Source organism: Leiobunum rupestre, chromosome 11, assembly GCF_980474605.1.
Source record: "Leiobunum rupestre chromosome 11, qqLeiRupe1.1.hap1, whole genome shotgun sequence".
Lineage (NCBI taxonomy): Eukaryota > Metazoa > Arthropoda > Arachnida > Opiliones > Sclerosomatidae > Leiobunum > Leiobunum rupestre.
This window is the reverse complement of record NC_143394.1, coordinates 53,210,257-53,223,977: the sequence shown is the minus strand read 5'-3', so window position 1 is coordinate 53,223,977 and position 13,721 is coordinate 53,210,257. Positions and strand designations below refer to the sequence as shown.

The 13,721-nt window shown below is 46.1% G+C and overlaps 1 non-coding gene and 3 pseudogenes across 1 annotated transcript; all 4 read right to left on the bottom strand.

Moving 5' to 3' along the window:
* Nucleotides 1-4,716: 4,716 nt before the first annotated feature.
* LOC149923303 (large subunit ribosomal RNA) lies at nt 4,717-5,964 on the bottom strand (annotated as a pseudogene).
* Nucleotides 5,965-6,547: 583 nt separating this feature from the next.
* LOC149923302 (5.8S ribosomal RNA) lies at nt 6,548-6,690 on the bottom strand (annotated as a pseudogene).
* Nucleotides 6,691-7,795: 1,105 nt separating this feature from the next.
* On the bottom strand, nt 7,796-7,949 carry LOC149923301 (5.8S ribosomal RNA). The gene has a single exon (XR_016477501.1). It is a non-coding gene; the product is annotated as a 5.8S ribosomal RNA (ribosomal RNA).
* Nucleotides 7,950-8,663: 714 nt separating this feature from the next.
* On the bottom strand, nt 8,664-9,305 carry LOC149923300 (small subunit ribosomal RNA; annotated as a pseudogene; the record flags this gene model as incomplete).
* Between the last annotated feature and the right edge of the window lie 4,416 nt (nt 9,306-13,721).

The following is a 13,721-nucleotide window of genomic DNA, read 5'->3' as shown; positions in this document are numbered from 1 at the left end:
AAATTTACTATGTAAAAACACACCAGAATTAAAATTATCGCTTTCGGAGAAGGCTATATATTTGGTTTTATCTACATTTAGGCTTAGAAGATTTTTTATTAACCATTGATTAACATTATAAATATCAATATTTGCCTTGAGTACTACATTATCCCAGTTTTTTTCAATAAAAACTAGTACGGTATCATCCGCAAAGGAAAACAGAGCATCTGCCATCTCACTTTTATATTAAAAATAATATGGGACCAAGTATCGTCCCTTGGGGAACGCCACAAAGCAAAGGCTCTTTAGAACTAGTATGTTTTCCAATTTTAACACTCGAAAAACGGTTATTCATGTAAGAAACAAACCAGATCAAAACAATTCCACGGATTCATATAAATTGCATTTTTTTAAATAATAATTCGTGACTTATCGTGTCAAATGCTTTTGCAAGATCTAAGTAAACTGATATTACTTTTTCACTTTGGTCAAGCTTTTCAATTACGTATTTAGTAAAGTTATAAATGGCATCATTCGTACTTTTTCCAGCTTGAAATCCATACTGATTCTTGGAGATAATATTATTATCAAAAACAAATTTCCATAAACGAATCTTCATACACTTTTCAAATATTTTTGAGAAATTACTGAGTAGTGAAATAGGCCTATATTTTTTTAATAAAGTTTTATCGCCGGCTTTATATATTGGAATTATTACTGCTGTTTTTAGTACACTAGGAAATTCACCACATTCAAAGCTTAAATTTATTACGTGTGCTAAAGGAACACATATATATAACTTTATTATTTGTAAACATTTTGTCGAAAACTTATCAGATACGGCAGAATCTTTTAACTCAGAAATATGATTAAAAATTTCCAATTCTGTAACTGGGTTTAAAAACATAGATTTTATATTTGGATCTGAATTTCTTAATGTTACATTACTAATATTCCGAGTATTTGACTGCTTAATGTTTTCAGCCATTTTTAAACCCACTGTTGAGAAATACTCATTAAATGTAGTGGCAACGGTATCTGGTTCAACAGCGGAGTCTATGACACCGCCATCAGTTTTAAGTTTTATATTATCATTTACATTACTTCCTTGTTTTTTATTAATAATTTCATTAATTACTTCCCAGACTTTTCTCGAATTATTATTAGCTCGTTCAATTTTTAATCGATAGTAAATATTTTTAGCTTGCCGTATAATAGTTGTTAATTTATTTCTATAATTCCGATATTCATTTTTTAGATCTAAGTTAAAAGGTTCGCTATTTAAACGCTTACGCAACCGATCCCGTTTTTTTATACAATTTATTAGGTTTTTCGAAATCCATGGTTTGATTGGTTTGTTTTTTCCAGAAACATTTACATTTTCTTTTTTAGATTTTGACAAATGGATATAAAAATTTAAAGTATTAACAAATTCTATCATAGCCTTATCAACATTTGTACATTTTAAGACCGTATACCATTTTTCAAAATTTAATAACATTTGTAATTTAGCATAATTTACCTCGCTAATTTTACTCAGGTTATTGGTTAATTTCACAGGTTGTTCACTATTTACATTTAGATTTAGTAAAACTATATAATGGTCCGAAATATACTTTTCAAGAATGCCTGAAAACATATTTTCAGTCGAGTGTTGTTTACCTAGTTTCACAAAAATATGGTCAATACAGGAATATGTTTTATTAGTTACTCTTGTAGATTTATTAACATACGATGTAAAACCATAATTTGATAAAATATCAAAGTACTCGGAATTTTTTGGTGTATTAATTTTGTGAGATATATCAATATTTACGTCACCGACAATGACGTAATTTTTACACATATCATTATACGACATTAGTTCAATTTCTAAATCAGAAACAAAAGAACTTACTTCCGAGTTAGGTGACCGATAGATGGCTAATATATTACAAATTGACAAATTAACCGCGTTCATTAATTTTACCTTCAAACAATTACTTTCACCCAATTTAACCTCCGAATGCTGAACATCATATTCTTTTAGAACATAAACTAAAAGGCCGTCCGAACGATTATTATAATTTAGGGTGGAAAATGTATTAATTAATTGGGAAGAGAAGTAATTAATATCAGCAAATAGATTGCTGACCGAGGGTATATGGGAAAACGTGTGTCGGCCCTTATCTGAGGTAGTCCACTGGATTTGCCACGTAGAGTGGCTTGTAGTAGTAATTCGACCTTTGACAAAGGTCTTAGTGAGGGGAAGGTGGAGCACATGACCAGCTCCAAGTGCCGCCTCCTTGGCTAAAGCGTCAGCGCGCTCGTTACCAGTGGTACCAACATGGGCCTTGACCCAAGAGAGTGAAATTATTTCTGGACCAATAGCCATTATGAGAGTTTTTATTAGGGAACCCATAACGTTCGTAGCGTTTGGATTCCTCAAATTCTGAATAGAAGACAGACTGTCAGAGTAAATAGTAGTAGGGAAGACGATTTGCTGGTCTTGAACCCAGAGGAGGGCTTGAAGAATAGCTAGTAACTCAGCTTCAGGGTTTAAATGGAAAAGGGCCCGGTGGACCTCAATTCCCGGCCAATATACCACAAAGGCACATCCTGTGCCAGCATCCGATTTGGAGCCATCGGAAAAAATTTCATACCACTGACCCCGAGGTTCGGTAGTCGCGCATGGGTAGGCAAGCCTGCAAGCAGAAGGCTCGTACCAAATGTCGTGCGGTCTCAACAGATTAGTTGGTTTGAAGGTGTGGTGGAGGTGTGTCGCCGGAGTGCCAATGGTAAAAAGTTGGAAGATAGTCGCCTCTTGTCTAGCAATAAGGTCGACGGGGAGAAGTCGAGCCATAACAAGAAGGGCGTCGGTAGACACCGTTCTGTATGACTTATTAATGCGAAGAGCAAAAATGCGTTGAATGCTTCGAAGTTTTTGAACCATTTTGACGTTGCCAGATTCACGCCACCAGGCTCCGGCAGCATAAACGATTATACGTTCAATACCACGTTTATAAATACTCCGAAGAGCTGCCCCTTTGACACCCCAGGTTTCGTGGGCGTATTCAGCGATATTCTGGGACAGAGCAGCAACTTCAGATCTGACGTAATTTAAATGAGGAATCCAATTTAAGTGATTATCAAGAATCATGCCTAAATATTTAAAAGATGAGACATGGGAGAGACGATCCTCCCCTAGTTGGAAAATAGGTAAACGGGCCGGGGGACCCAGACACTTGAAGGTTCTAACTTGAGTTTTATCTGCAGAAAAAGACAGCTTTTGAGTCAAGCTCCAAGTATTGATAATGGAAAGGGCCTCATTGCCCTTGTGCTCTAGCAATCGCCTTGAAGAGGCGCGTACAATTAAGCCCGAGTCGTCAGCAAAAGCTTGAACTCGCAGGCAGGCGGCAGTGGGAGACGTAGAAAGGAATCCATAATCAGATTCCAGAGAACAGGGCCAGCACACGATCCCTGAGGGACACCCTTATTGATTTGATGGGAAATTTTGTCCTGTGCAGTTGTAATACGGGCAATAGGATAGGGACAGTGTGTCAGAATTTATAGCCCGGTGTACCTAGTAACAGAGACCATACCACCGGAGGAATATCATCATAGTGCCCTACGCCAGCGTCCCCCTAGCCCGGACAGGTGACAAATGCAGCATGGGTAGCAGAACCCTACTCCTGATGGTCTCACCTTAGACGCAAGCCATTCAACCCAGCAGAAGGTGCAGCAACGGGTGGACCAATTCCCACTTCGCACACAGCAGTGGGATTCAGAATGGGTGCTATAGCAACTCCAGTCGACACCCTACCTATGAAGGTAAGAAGCCGAATCCTGTGAAGAGAGCTCTTAAAGGGGAATGACGAGCACACAGCAACCCGCATAACCCGGCACAGCTGGCACCGGAGATCCCGGTGGGAGTCCAAAAGGCCGGGAGATGGATCCGCCGTGCCCTCATACGGAGGCTCGCCGCCCCACAGCAGGCTACTCAATTCACCGAGGCGACCAGTTTGCCTGGACCCTCTCCGTTAGCCTGAACCGAAGTTCAGTATCCAGCCCAAACCTGACCGAAGTCGGAGGTGGAGATAGAACCGTTTGATCAGAGCTAACATCACCCAGTGCGCCACCGCCCTTATGGGTTACAAGAGCCGGACCCCGACTCCCCGGTAAAGCCACCAGTTATTGCACACTCCAACCCATTTAGGGCCCAGTGGGAATCTCGTTAATCCATTCATGCGCGTCACTAATAAGAGAGATCATAGTTGCGTACGCCAGCCGCCGCAAGGCGGTCCCGCGCTGCACACTAGTCTCCCGTATTGCCTCTAAAACGGCGCTTGGTTGAATTTCTTCACTTTGACATTCAGAGCACTGGGCAGAAATCATATTGCGTCAACACCAATCAATGGCCATCGCAATGCTTTGTTTTAATTAGACATGGATTAATGGATTTATATACCGTCGGATCCCCTGGTCCGTGCCAGTTCTGAGTTGGTTGTTAGTCGCCGGCTGAAACGGTCGCGCCAGTTACGAGATTCAGCACGCCGCGCAGCTGAAGCATTCCACGGGAAGGACCCGACGCTGGTCCGAGCTCAACCGCACCGTTGCCGGCCAGTCTCGCCCAGTCCCGGTGCAGTGCCAGACCCGCTTCGGAGCTAAGCCCGACCGGCCCAGCCCTCAGAGCCAATCCTTGTCCCGAAGTTACGGATCGGTTTTGCCAACTTCCCTTACCTACATTTTTCTATCGACTAGAGGCTGTTCACCTTGGAGGCCTGCGGATATGGGTACGGTCCGGCACGAAAATCTCTACTTCTTACTCGGATTTTCAAGGGCCGATGAGAGTGCACCGGACTCCGCAAGATGCGCGGAGCTTTACGGAAACACCATCCCTATCTCCGGGCGAGCCGATTCCAGGGAGTCGAATCCTTTCAAAGAAAAAACTCTTCCCGGAACTACCATCGACGTCTCCGAGCTCGTTTGCGTTACCGCAATGTACCCGATTCCCTTTCGTTCACCAGCGAGACTTGCATTGAGAGGTCTCGCCTCGGAACGGATTTCTCCTATCCCTTAGGACCGACTGACCCATGTTCAACTACTGTTCACATGGAACCCTTCTCCACCTCAGTCCTCAAGGTTCTCACTTGAGTATTTGCTACTACCACCAAGATCTGCGCCAGAGGCGGCTCCAGGCGAGCTTACGCCCGGCACCTTCGACGCGCGCCTCCTACTCACAGCTGTTTAAACAACCAGTATTGTGACAGCTGCGGCCGAGTATGGGGTCGACGCGGAAGCGCCATCCATTTTCAGGGCAAGTTGCTTCGGCAGGTGAGTTGTTACACACTCCTTAGCGGATTCCGATTTCCATGGCCACCGTCCTGCTGTCTATAGCAACCAACACCTTTCATGGGATCTCATGAGCGTCTCGCATCGGGCCCCTTAACCCGGCGTTTGGTTCATCCCACAGCGCCAGTTCTGCTTACCAAAAGTGGCCCACTTGGCACTCGCATCCTAGTGACTGTCCGGGATTCAGTCGAGTAAACCGGACTTCTCACCCATTTAAAGTTTGAGAATAGGTTGAGGTCTATTCGACCCCAAGGCCTCTAATCATTCGCTTAAACGGATGAGACTGCAACCTCCGAGTGCCAGCTATCCTGAGGGAAACTTCGGAGGGAACCAGATACTAGATGGTTCGATTGGTCTTTTGCCCCTATACCCAGGTCTGACGATCGATTTGTACGTTAGAATCGCTGCGAACCTCCACCAGAGTTTCCTCTGGCTTCGTTCTGCCCAGGCATAGTTCACCATCTTTCGGGTCCCAACGTGTACGCTCTTGCTCCGCCCCGTCGACGAGGCGATCGGGACGGGCCCTTGGTGCGCCCGCGTTAACGAGGAACGCGGGATTCCAAGGCAGCCAGCCGAACCGGCCTTCACTTTCATTACGCCTTTGGGCCTAAACAAGACCCAATGACTCACGCACATGTTAGACTCCTTGGTCCGTGTTTCAAGACGGGTCGGGTGGCTGACTACCTGAGCAACGGCGAGTGCGGACGAATACCAGCGGAGATCGCCGGCAGCCGCTCACACAACACCTGACTCGTCGCATCGCTCCCATTAAAAGCGAGAGTGCTCGGCGTAGCCCGCACAGGGCTAGAATCGTCTCCGGTCTGGCGATCGCTCACTCGTGAAACGAGCTGGCTAAAACACCGGCAGCACACTCCCGAAAGAGCCCGCCGCCGGCCATCTTCCGGTGTCCGCTTTCAAAGACAGACATCTTTCAGTGACCAGACCGGTCGTAGCGTAGTTCGAACGGAAGGAAATCCGCCAAACGGTCCGCAGCCATCGCACGCCCGGCCGACCGAGGTCCGCACCGTTTAAGACGCGCGGCACTTACGGTCACGTCCGACTGAATCCCTCCGACGATCTCAGAAGGAAGAGGTGAGTACGGCGCGCCAATTTCCCCGAAGGGAAAGGTTGGACATGTCTAGCGCTCTTTAAATCGATCCTCGGAAGACGAGGAAACGATCACCGAAGCCCGAATTTTCCCCGAAGGAAAAAAACGGCGCAGTGCTCAGTAATCTGACCCTCAGACAGGCGAAACTTCGGGAAAGACTCGAGGTTGCAATGTGCGTTCGAAAAATAAGTGCTCAATGTGTCCTGCAATTCACACCAAGTCTCGCAGCTGGCTGCGTTCTTCATCGACCCACGAACCGAGCGCCAGTTCTGCTTACCAAAAGTGGCCCACTTGGCACTCGCATCCTAGTGACTGTCCGGGATTCAGTCGAGTAAACCGGACTTCTCACCCATTTAAAGTTTGAGAATAGGTTGAGGTCTATTCGACCCCAAGGCCTCTAATCATTCGCTTAAACGGATGAGACTGCAACCTCCGAGTGCCAGCTATCCTGAGGGAAACTTCGGAGGGAACCAGATACTAGATGGTTCGATTGGTCTTTTGCCCCTATACCCAGGTCTGACGATCGATTTGTACGTTAGAATCGCTGCGAACCTCCACCAGAGTTTCCTCTGGCTTCGTTCTGCCCAGGCATAGTTCACCATCTTTCGGGTCCCAACGTGTACGCTCTTGCTCCGCCCCGTCGACGAGGCGATCGGGACGGGCCCTTGGTGCGCCCGCGTTAACGAGGAACGCGGGATTCCAAGGCAGCCAGCCGAACCGGCCTTCACTTTCATTACGCCTTTGGGCCTAAACAAGACCCAATGACTCACGCACATGTTAGACTCCTTGGTCCGTGTTTCAAGACGGGTCGGGTGGCTGACTACCTGAGCAACGGCGAGTGCGGACGAATACCAGCGGAGATCGCCGGCAGCCGCTCACACAACACCTGACTCGTCGCATCGCTCCCATTAAAAGCGAGAGTGCTCGGCGTAGCCCGCACAGGGCTAGAATCGTCTCCGGTCTGGCGATCGCTCACTCGTGAAACGAGCTGGCTAAAACACCGGCAGCACACTCCCGAAAGAGCCCGCCGCCGGCCATCTTCCGGTGTCCGCTTTCAAAGACAGACATCTTTCAGTGACCAGACCGGTCGTAGCGTAGTTCGAACGGAAGGAAATCCGCCAAACGGTCCGCAGCCATCGCACGCCCGGCCGACCGAGGTCCGCACCGTTTAAGACGCGCGGCACTTACGGTCACGTCCGACTGAATCCCTCCGACGATCTCAGAAGGAAGAGGTGAGTACGGCGCGCCAATTTCCCCGAAGGGAAAGGTTGGACATGTCTAGCGCTCTTTAAATCGATCCTCGGAAGACGAGGAAACGATCACCGAAGCCCGAATTTTCCCCGAAGGAAAAAAACGGCGCAGTGCTCAGTAATCTGACCCTCAGACAGGCGAAACTTCGGGAAAGACTCGAGGTTGCAATGTGCGTTCGAAAAATAAGTGCTCAATGTGTCCTGCAATTCACACCAAGTCTCGCAGCTGGCTGCGTTCTTCATCGACCCACGAACCGAGTGATCCACCGCTTAGAGTCGTATATAATTTTTGGTTTATAAGAACCCTTGGAATATAGAAGAAAACAAAGGCGAACGCCGTCGTCGCGAAACGACGGACGCTCTTTGGCGGAAGTTATACGGATAAAAGGAACCCATCGAGCTGCCACGACGCCTTAAATCGTGGCCCGATCTTGCCGGCGTACTCACGCTCTGACACGACGAGTTACCACTCCACGAACGAAGCGCTCTTCGACGTTCGAGGAGATTTTTTTATTTTAGAGAGTATAAGAAAGTCGTTACCGAATTGCACGGGGCGATCGTTTTGAAAGAAGCTCGCTAACGACCACGGCGCTCTCGTTCTCTCGCTCGGAGAAAGAATAGAAAAACGAAATTGAGATCGAACCGTCGTAGGAACAAGAGGAACCCTAATCACACTCGCGAGCTTTCGGCGAAACTCGAAGCTCCTTCGACGCGGGCGTTAGTCGGTACCGGCTCGATAGGCTCGGCTTCAACTGCAACGCGCCCGTCCTTTCTCGGCATCGTTCTTCAACGCACTACAATCGGTGACTCGTGTGTACTAACTCGCTGGGAGTTGCTAAGCCATCGGGTACTACTTTTTACATAGCATCCGCCTCCGCGAAAACCCCTACGAAACCTCCAATTTTTCGAGGTGAAACGTTTTTTTAGCCTAATCGAGAAAAACTTTTTCGGCTCCGGTTAACGATATCATAACCGCAGTATCGATAATAAACCTTCCGCAGGTTCACCCACGGAAAACTTGTTACGACTTTTTCTTCCTCTAAATGATCAGGTTTGGTCATCTTTCCGGTACGGCGGTGCGACCCGAAAGCCGCTCCGAGCACAAGTCCGAAGACCTCACTAAATCATTCAATCGGTAGTAGCGACGGGCGGTGTGTACAAAGGGCGGGGACGTAATAAACACGAGCTTATGACTCGCGCTTACTGGTAATTCCTCGTTCAAGGGGGACAATTATAAGCCCCTATCCCTATCACGAAGGAGGTTCGTCGGGTTACCCAGTCCTGCCGGACAGGGGTATACACACGTTGATTCCTTCAGTGTTGCGCGCGTGCGACCCCGGACATCTAAGGGCATCACAGACCTGTTATTGCTCTGCCTCGTGCGGTTAAACGCCGCTTGTCCCTCTAAGAAGGAAGACAGACACAAGTGATCGGTCGCCTATTTAGTAGGCTAGGATTATCGGAATTAACCAGACAACTTGCTCCACCAACTAAGAACGGCCATGCACCACCACCCACCGAATCAAGATAGAGCTCTTAATCTGTCAATCCTCCCGGTGTCCGGGCCGGGAAAGTTTCCCCGTGTTGAGTCAAATTAAGCCGCATAAGTTTTAGCTTTGCAACCATACTTCCCCTGGAACTCACAAACTTTGGTTTCCCGGAAGCTGCCCGCCGAGTCAATTGAGTAACCCAGGCGGATCGCTGGTTGGCATCGTTTATGGTTAGAACTAGGGCGGTATGTGATCGCTTTCGAACCTCTAACTTTCGTTCTTGATTAATGAAAACATTCTTGGCAAATGCTTTCGCTGTAGTTCGTCTTGCGACGGTCCAAGAATTTCACCTCTAGCGTCGCAATACGAATGCCCCCGTCTGTCCCTTTTAATCATTACCTCGTGTTCCGAAAACCAACACAATAGAACTCGAAGTCCTCTTTCATTATTCCATGCACCATTATTCAGGCTGGACGCCTGCTTTGAGCACTCTAATTTTTTCAAAGTAAACGTGGCGGGCACCGACGACACTCAATCAAGAGCACCGAAGGAAAACCGCCAGGATGTTCAGGCCAGGCAGTAGCCGCCAAAGCGGACCGCCCGTCTGTAACTGAAATTCAACTACGAGCTTTTTAACCGCAACAACTTTAATATACGCTATTGGAGCTGGAATTACCGCGGCTGCTGGCACCAGACTTGCCCTCCAATGGATCTTCGTTAACGGATTTAGAGTGTACTCATTCCAATTACGTTGCCTCAAAAGAGTCCCGTATTGTTATTTTTCGTCACTACCTCCCCGTGCCGGGAGTGGGTAATTTGCGCGCCTGCTGCCTTAGTTGGATGTGGTAGCCGTTTCTCAGGCTCCCTCTCCGGAATCGAACCCTGATTCCCCGTTACCCGTAACGAGTTCAATTTGAGAGTGTTCGACGTGGCGACGATGGATACGTTGTTGCCGTGATAGTCGATGATGTTGTGGGTAAGCGACGATTCTCCAGTTTGCGTTGCCTCAAAAAGTTCTTTCCAAAGAGAGAGTAGATTGTTGAAAGCTTCGGATGTCAGGAACAGAATATTTTCGTTCGATTTTTTGAAGAAAAGAACTTGTAACTTGGAACCGTCGAAACCAAAAGAAATGTACACTGATCCTCCTAACGTGATTTTTATGTTGATACGTCTTTCTTCGGCCCGACGTTTGGCTACGGTATGAGTCTCGGCTATAGAAAATGAAAATGTTAAGCTTCGGTCTATTGAAATAGTAGTAGTTTTAATAAAAGAATGCTTACCAATAGAACGTTTTTCCATGTTTACGGTAGACGACGGGAGCAAAGCGGATGCAATTCTTTTCAGTTCAGCGTCTCGGAGAGAAATGACGCATGGGGGATTAATCAGTTCCTATCTTGTGGAGATTAATTCATCACGTGATCAAAGGACTGAGGTGGGGAAGGGTTCCATGTGAACAGCAGTTGAACATGGGTCAGTCGGTCCTAAGGGATAGGAGAAATCCTTTCCGAGGCGAGAGTTCTCAATGCAAGTCTCGCTGGTGAACGAAAGGGAATTGGGTACATTGCGGTAACGCAAATGAGCTCGGAGACGTCGATGGGAGTCCCGGGAAGAGTTGTCTTTTCTTTGAAAGGATTCGACTCCCCGGAATCGGCTCGCCCGGAGATAGGGATGGTGTTTCCGTAAAGCTCCGCGCATCTTGCGGAGTCCGGTGCACTCTCATCGGCCCTTGAAAATCCGAGTAAGAAGTAGAGATTTTCGTGCCGGACCGTACCCATATCCGCAGCAGGTCTCCAAGGTGAAAAGCCTCTAGTCGATAGAAAAATGTAGGTAAGGGAAGTTGGCAAAACCGATCCGTAACTTCGGGACAAGGATTGGCTCTGAGGGCTGGGCCGGTCGGGCTGAGGTCCGAAGCGGGTCTGGCACTGCACCGGGACTGGGCGAGACTGGCCCGGCAACGAGTCGGTTGAGCTCGGACCAGCGTCAGGGCCTTCCCGTGGAATGCTTCAGCTGCGCGGCGTGCTGGATCTCGTAACTGGCACGACTGTTTCGGCCGGCGACTAACAGCCAACTCAGAACTGGCATGGACCAGGGGAATCCGACTGTCTAATTAAAACAGGCTCTCTTGAAAACCCTGATTGCAAAGCCTCCTCGTGGCGAGAGCCGGGCAACGTATGGCTAATAACCTGCGGCTGATTTGCACAGGTATCACTGTCCCTATCCGGATTGTCCTTAATGGGGTCACTGGTGTCGTTCGCGGCTGCCGGGCCTGATTTCTGGGCTTGCGCGCCAGTTCGCATCGCCCCCTTCGCCGCCAGCCGGAGGGGGGACGGGTGTGTTCGTGGTTGCTGGGCTCGGACTTTGGGTTCGCGCGATGGTTCACTCCATACCTGTCATTTGATAACCTTATCGGGGATGGTAATTGCAGTGAATGAGGAAGTCTCTCTAGCCCTCAGCTGTGCGAGGATGGGTTCTCGGGCAGGCCCGTGGTGTCGCCTTTTGTTGGGCCGTGATGAGGGCGTTTGTTTGCCATATGTGAGCCGGTTTTTATAGCTGTCTCACTGGCCGAACGTTTGTTTCGCAAAGCGCATTTTTGTCCGGACCTGGTTGAGTGTTGTGGGCCGCCGTAGTGCCTAGCGGAACGGCGGGGTACAAATACATAACTTCATGTCTAATTAAAACAAAGCATTGCGATGGCCATTGATTGGTATTGGCGCAATGTGATTTCTGCCCAGTGCTCTGAATGTCAAAGTGAAGAAATTCAACCAAGCGCGGTAAATGGCAGGAGTAACCATGACTTCCTCGCCTGGTCCTGATGGGTTATTGTTGCAAGATTTGCAATATATATATATATATATATATAATTGATTGTTTAAGAGGTGCATAGTGATAAATGCATTTTTCCCGTGAAAATATATATATATATATATATTTATGCATTTATCACTATGGACCTCTTAAACAATCAATTACTGGTCTGCTTTCAAATATCCTAAACCACCCTACGAGTTTGAGAAATATCAGATTTTAGAAGACATAAGTGATGGCAGAATTTTTCTTCAAGATCATATACGAAATAATTATAAAGCTATGCATTTAATAGTTTTTCAAGATGCATTTGAAAAGGTCAATCCTTTTGGCTCCGCTAAGACTACCCATAAATTAATTGGTGTATATTATAGCCTTGTCAATATTCCAAAGTATTTAGATCAACAGTGAATCATATGCAATTATATCATTGGCTAGCGATTTTAACGTCACTGATTCTAGTTAAATAATTTCGAATGGAAATCGAGAAAATACCAATAGCTCAGTTAGAAACTTGGCCCAATTTTACTTGAAACTACAAGCGGAAATGTTTTTACCAAGTTCAGCAATTCAGTTTATATCCGAAGAAATTCCAACCTTAAATATTTAGAAAATTCTTCTCTTGCCCATAATTTAAGATCAATTCTTGAATATAGTTCAATAAGTGAAGATATAATTCAGAAAGTTGAAAATGAATTATCCGAGAATAACGAAATCGAAAGGGCCAATGATATATTAAAATCAACCTATTTAAGACAAATGTTTTACAAAACAAATTTTAGCTACGTCGAACCGGTGGAAATGTTGGCTGGATATTTTCACGGAAAGAAATTAATTTATCACCATGTACCTCTTAAACAATCAATTACTGGGCTGCTTTCAAACAAAGAAGTAGCTGAACTACTTGAATATCCTAAACCAACCTACGAGTTTGAGAAAAATCAGATTTTAGAAGACATAAGTGATGGCAGAATTTTTCTTCAAGATCATATACGAAATAATTATAAAGCTATGCATTTAGTTTTTAAAGATGCATTTGAAACGGTCAATCCTTTTGGCTCGGCTAAGACTACCCATAAAATAATTGGTGTATATTATAGCCTTGTCAATATTCGAAAGTATTTAGATCAACAGTGAATCATATGCAATTAGTACTACTTTCTAAAGAATCAAATTTAAAAAAAAATTGGAGTAAGAAAGTCTTTTGAAAAATTAGTCGAAGAACTTAAAGATCTTGGCAAGAATGGACTTACTTTAAATGGGGAAAATTTTAAAGTATACCTAACGTGTCTTATTGGTCATAATCTGGGACACCATGAAATTGGTGGATTTCAAACTACTTTTTCAAGTGGATATATATGCCGTTTTTGCCACGCGAAGTCTGAACAAATTAAAGAGAACCACTTATTTTGCAAACGAACCAAAGCGACTTATCAGCAAAACATAGAAACTCTAAACTTAAACCCAGAATTAGGTAGCGCTCAAGGCATAAAATTTAATTCCCCATTTAATGACCTTGGCTATTTCCACGTATGTACTCCAACACTTGCTCCTTGCCTAGCACATGATTTGTTTGAAGGCGTTGTTGCATACGACGTGTACAAAATGTTGACATATTTTATTCGAACAAAAAAGTGGTTCTCGTGGAACTATTACAATTGGGTTATTTCAGATTTTCCATTCCAAGGTACTGATATGCGTAACAAGCCATGTTCTGGCAAAGCGGGTTCACAAAAATTAACGGGAGATGCTTCC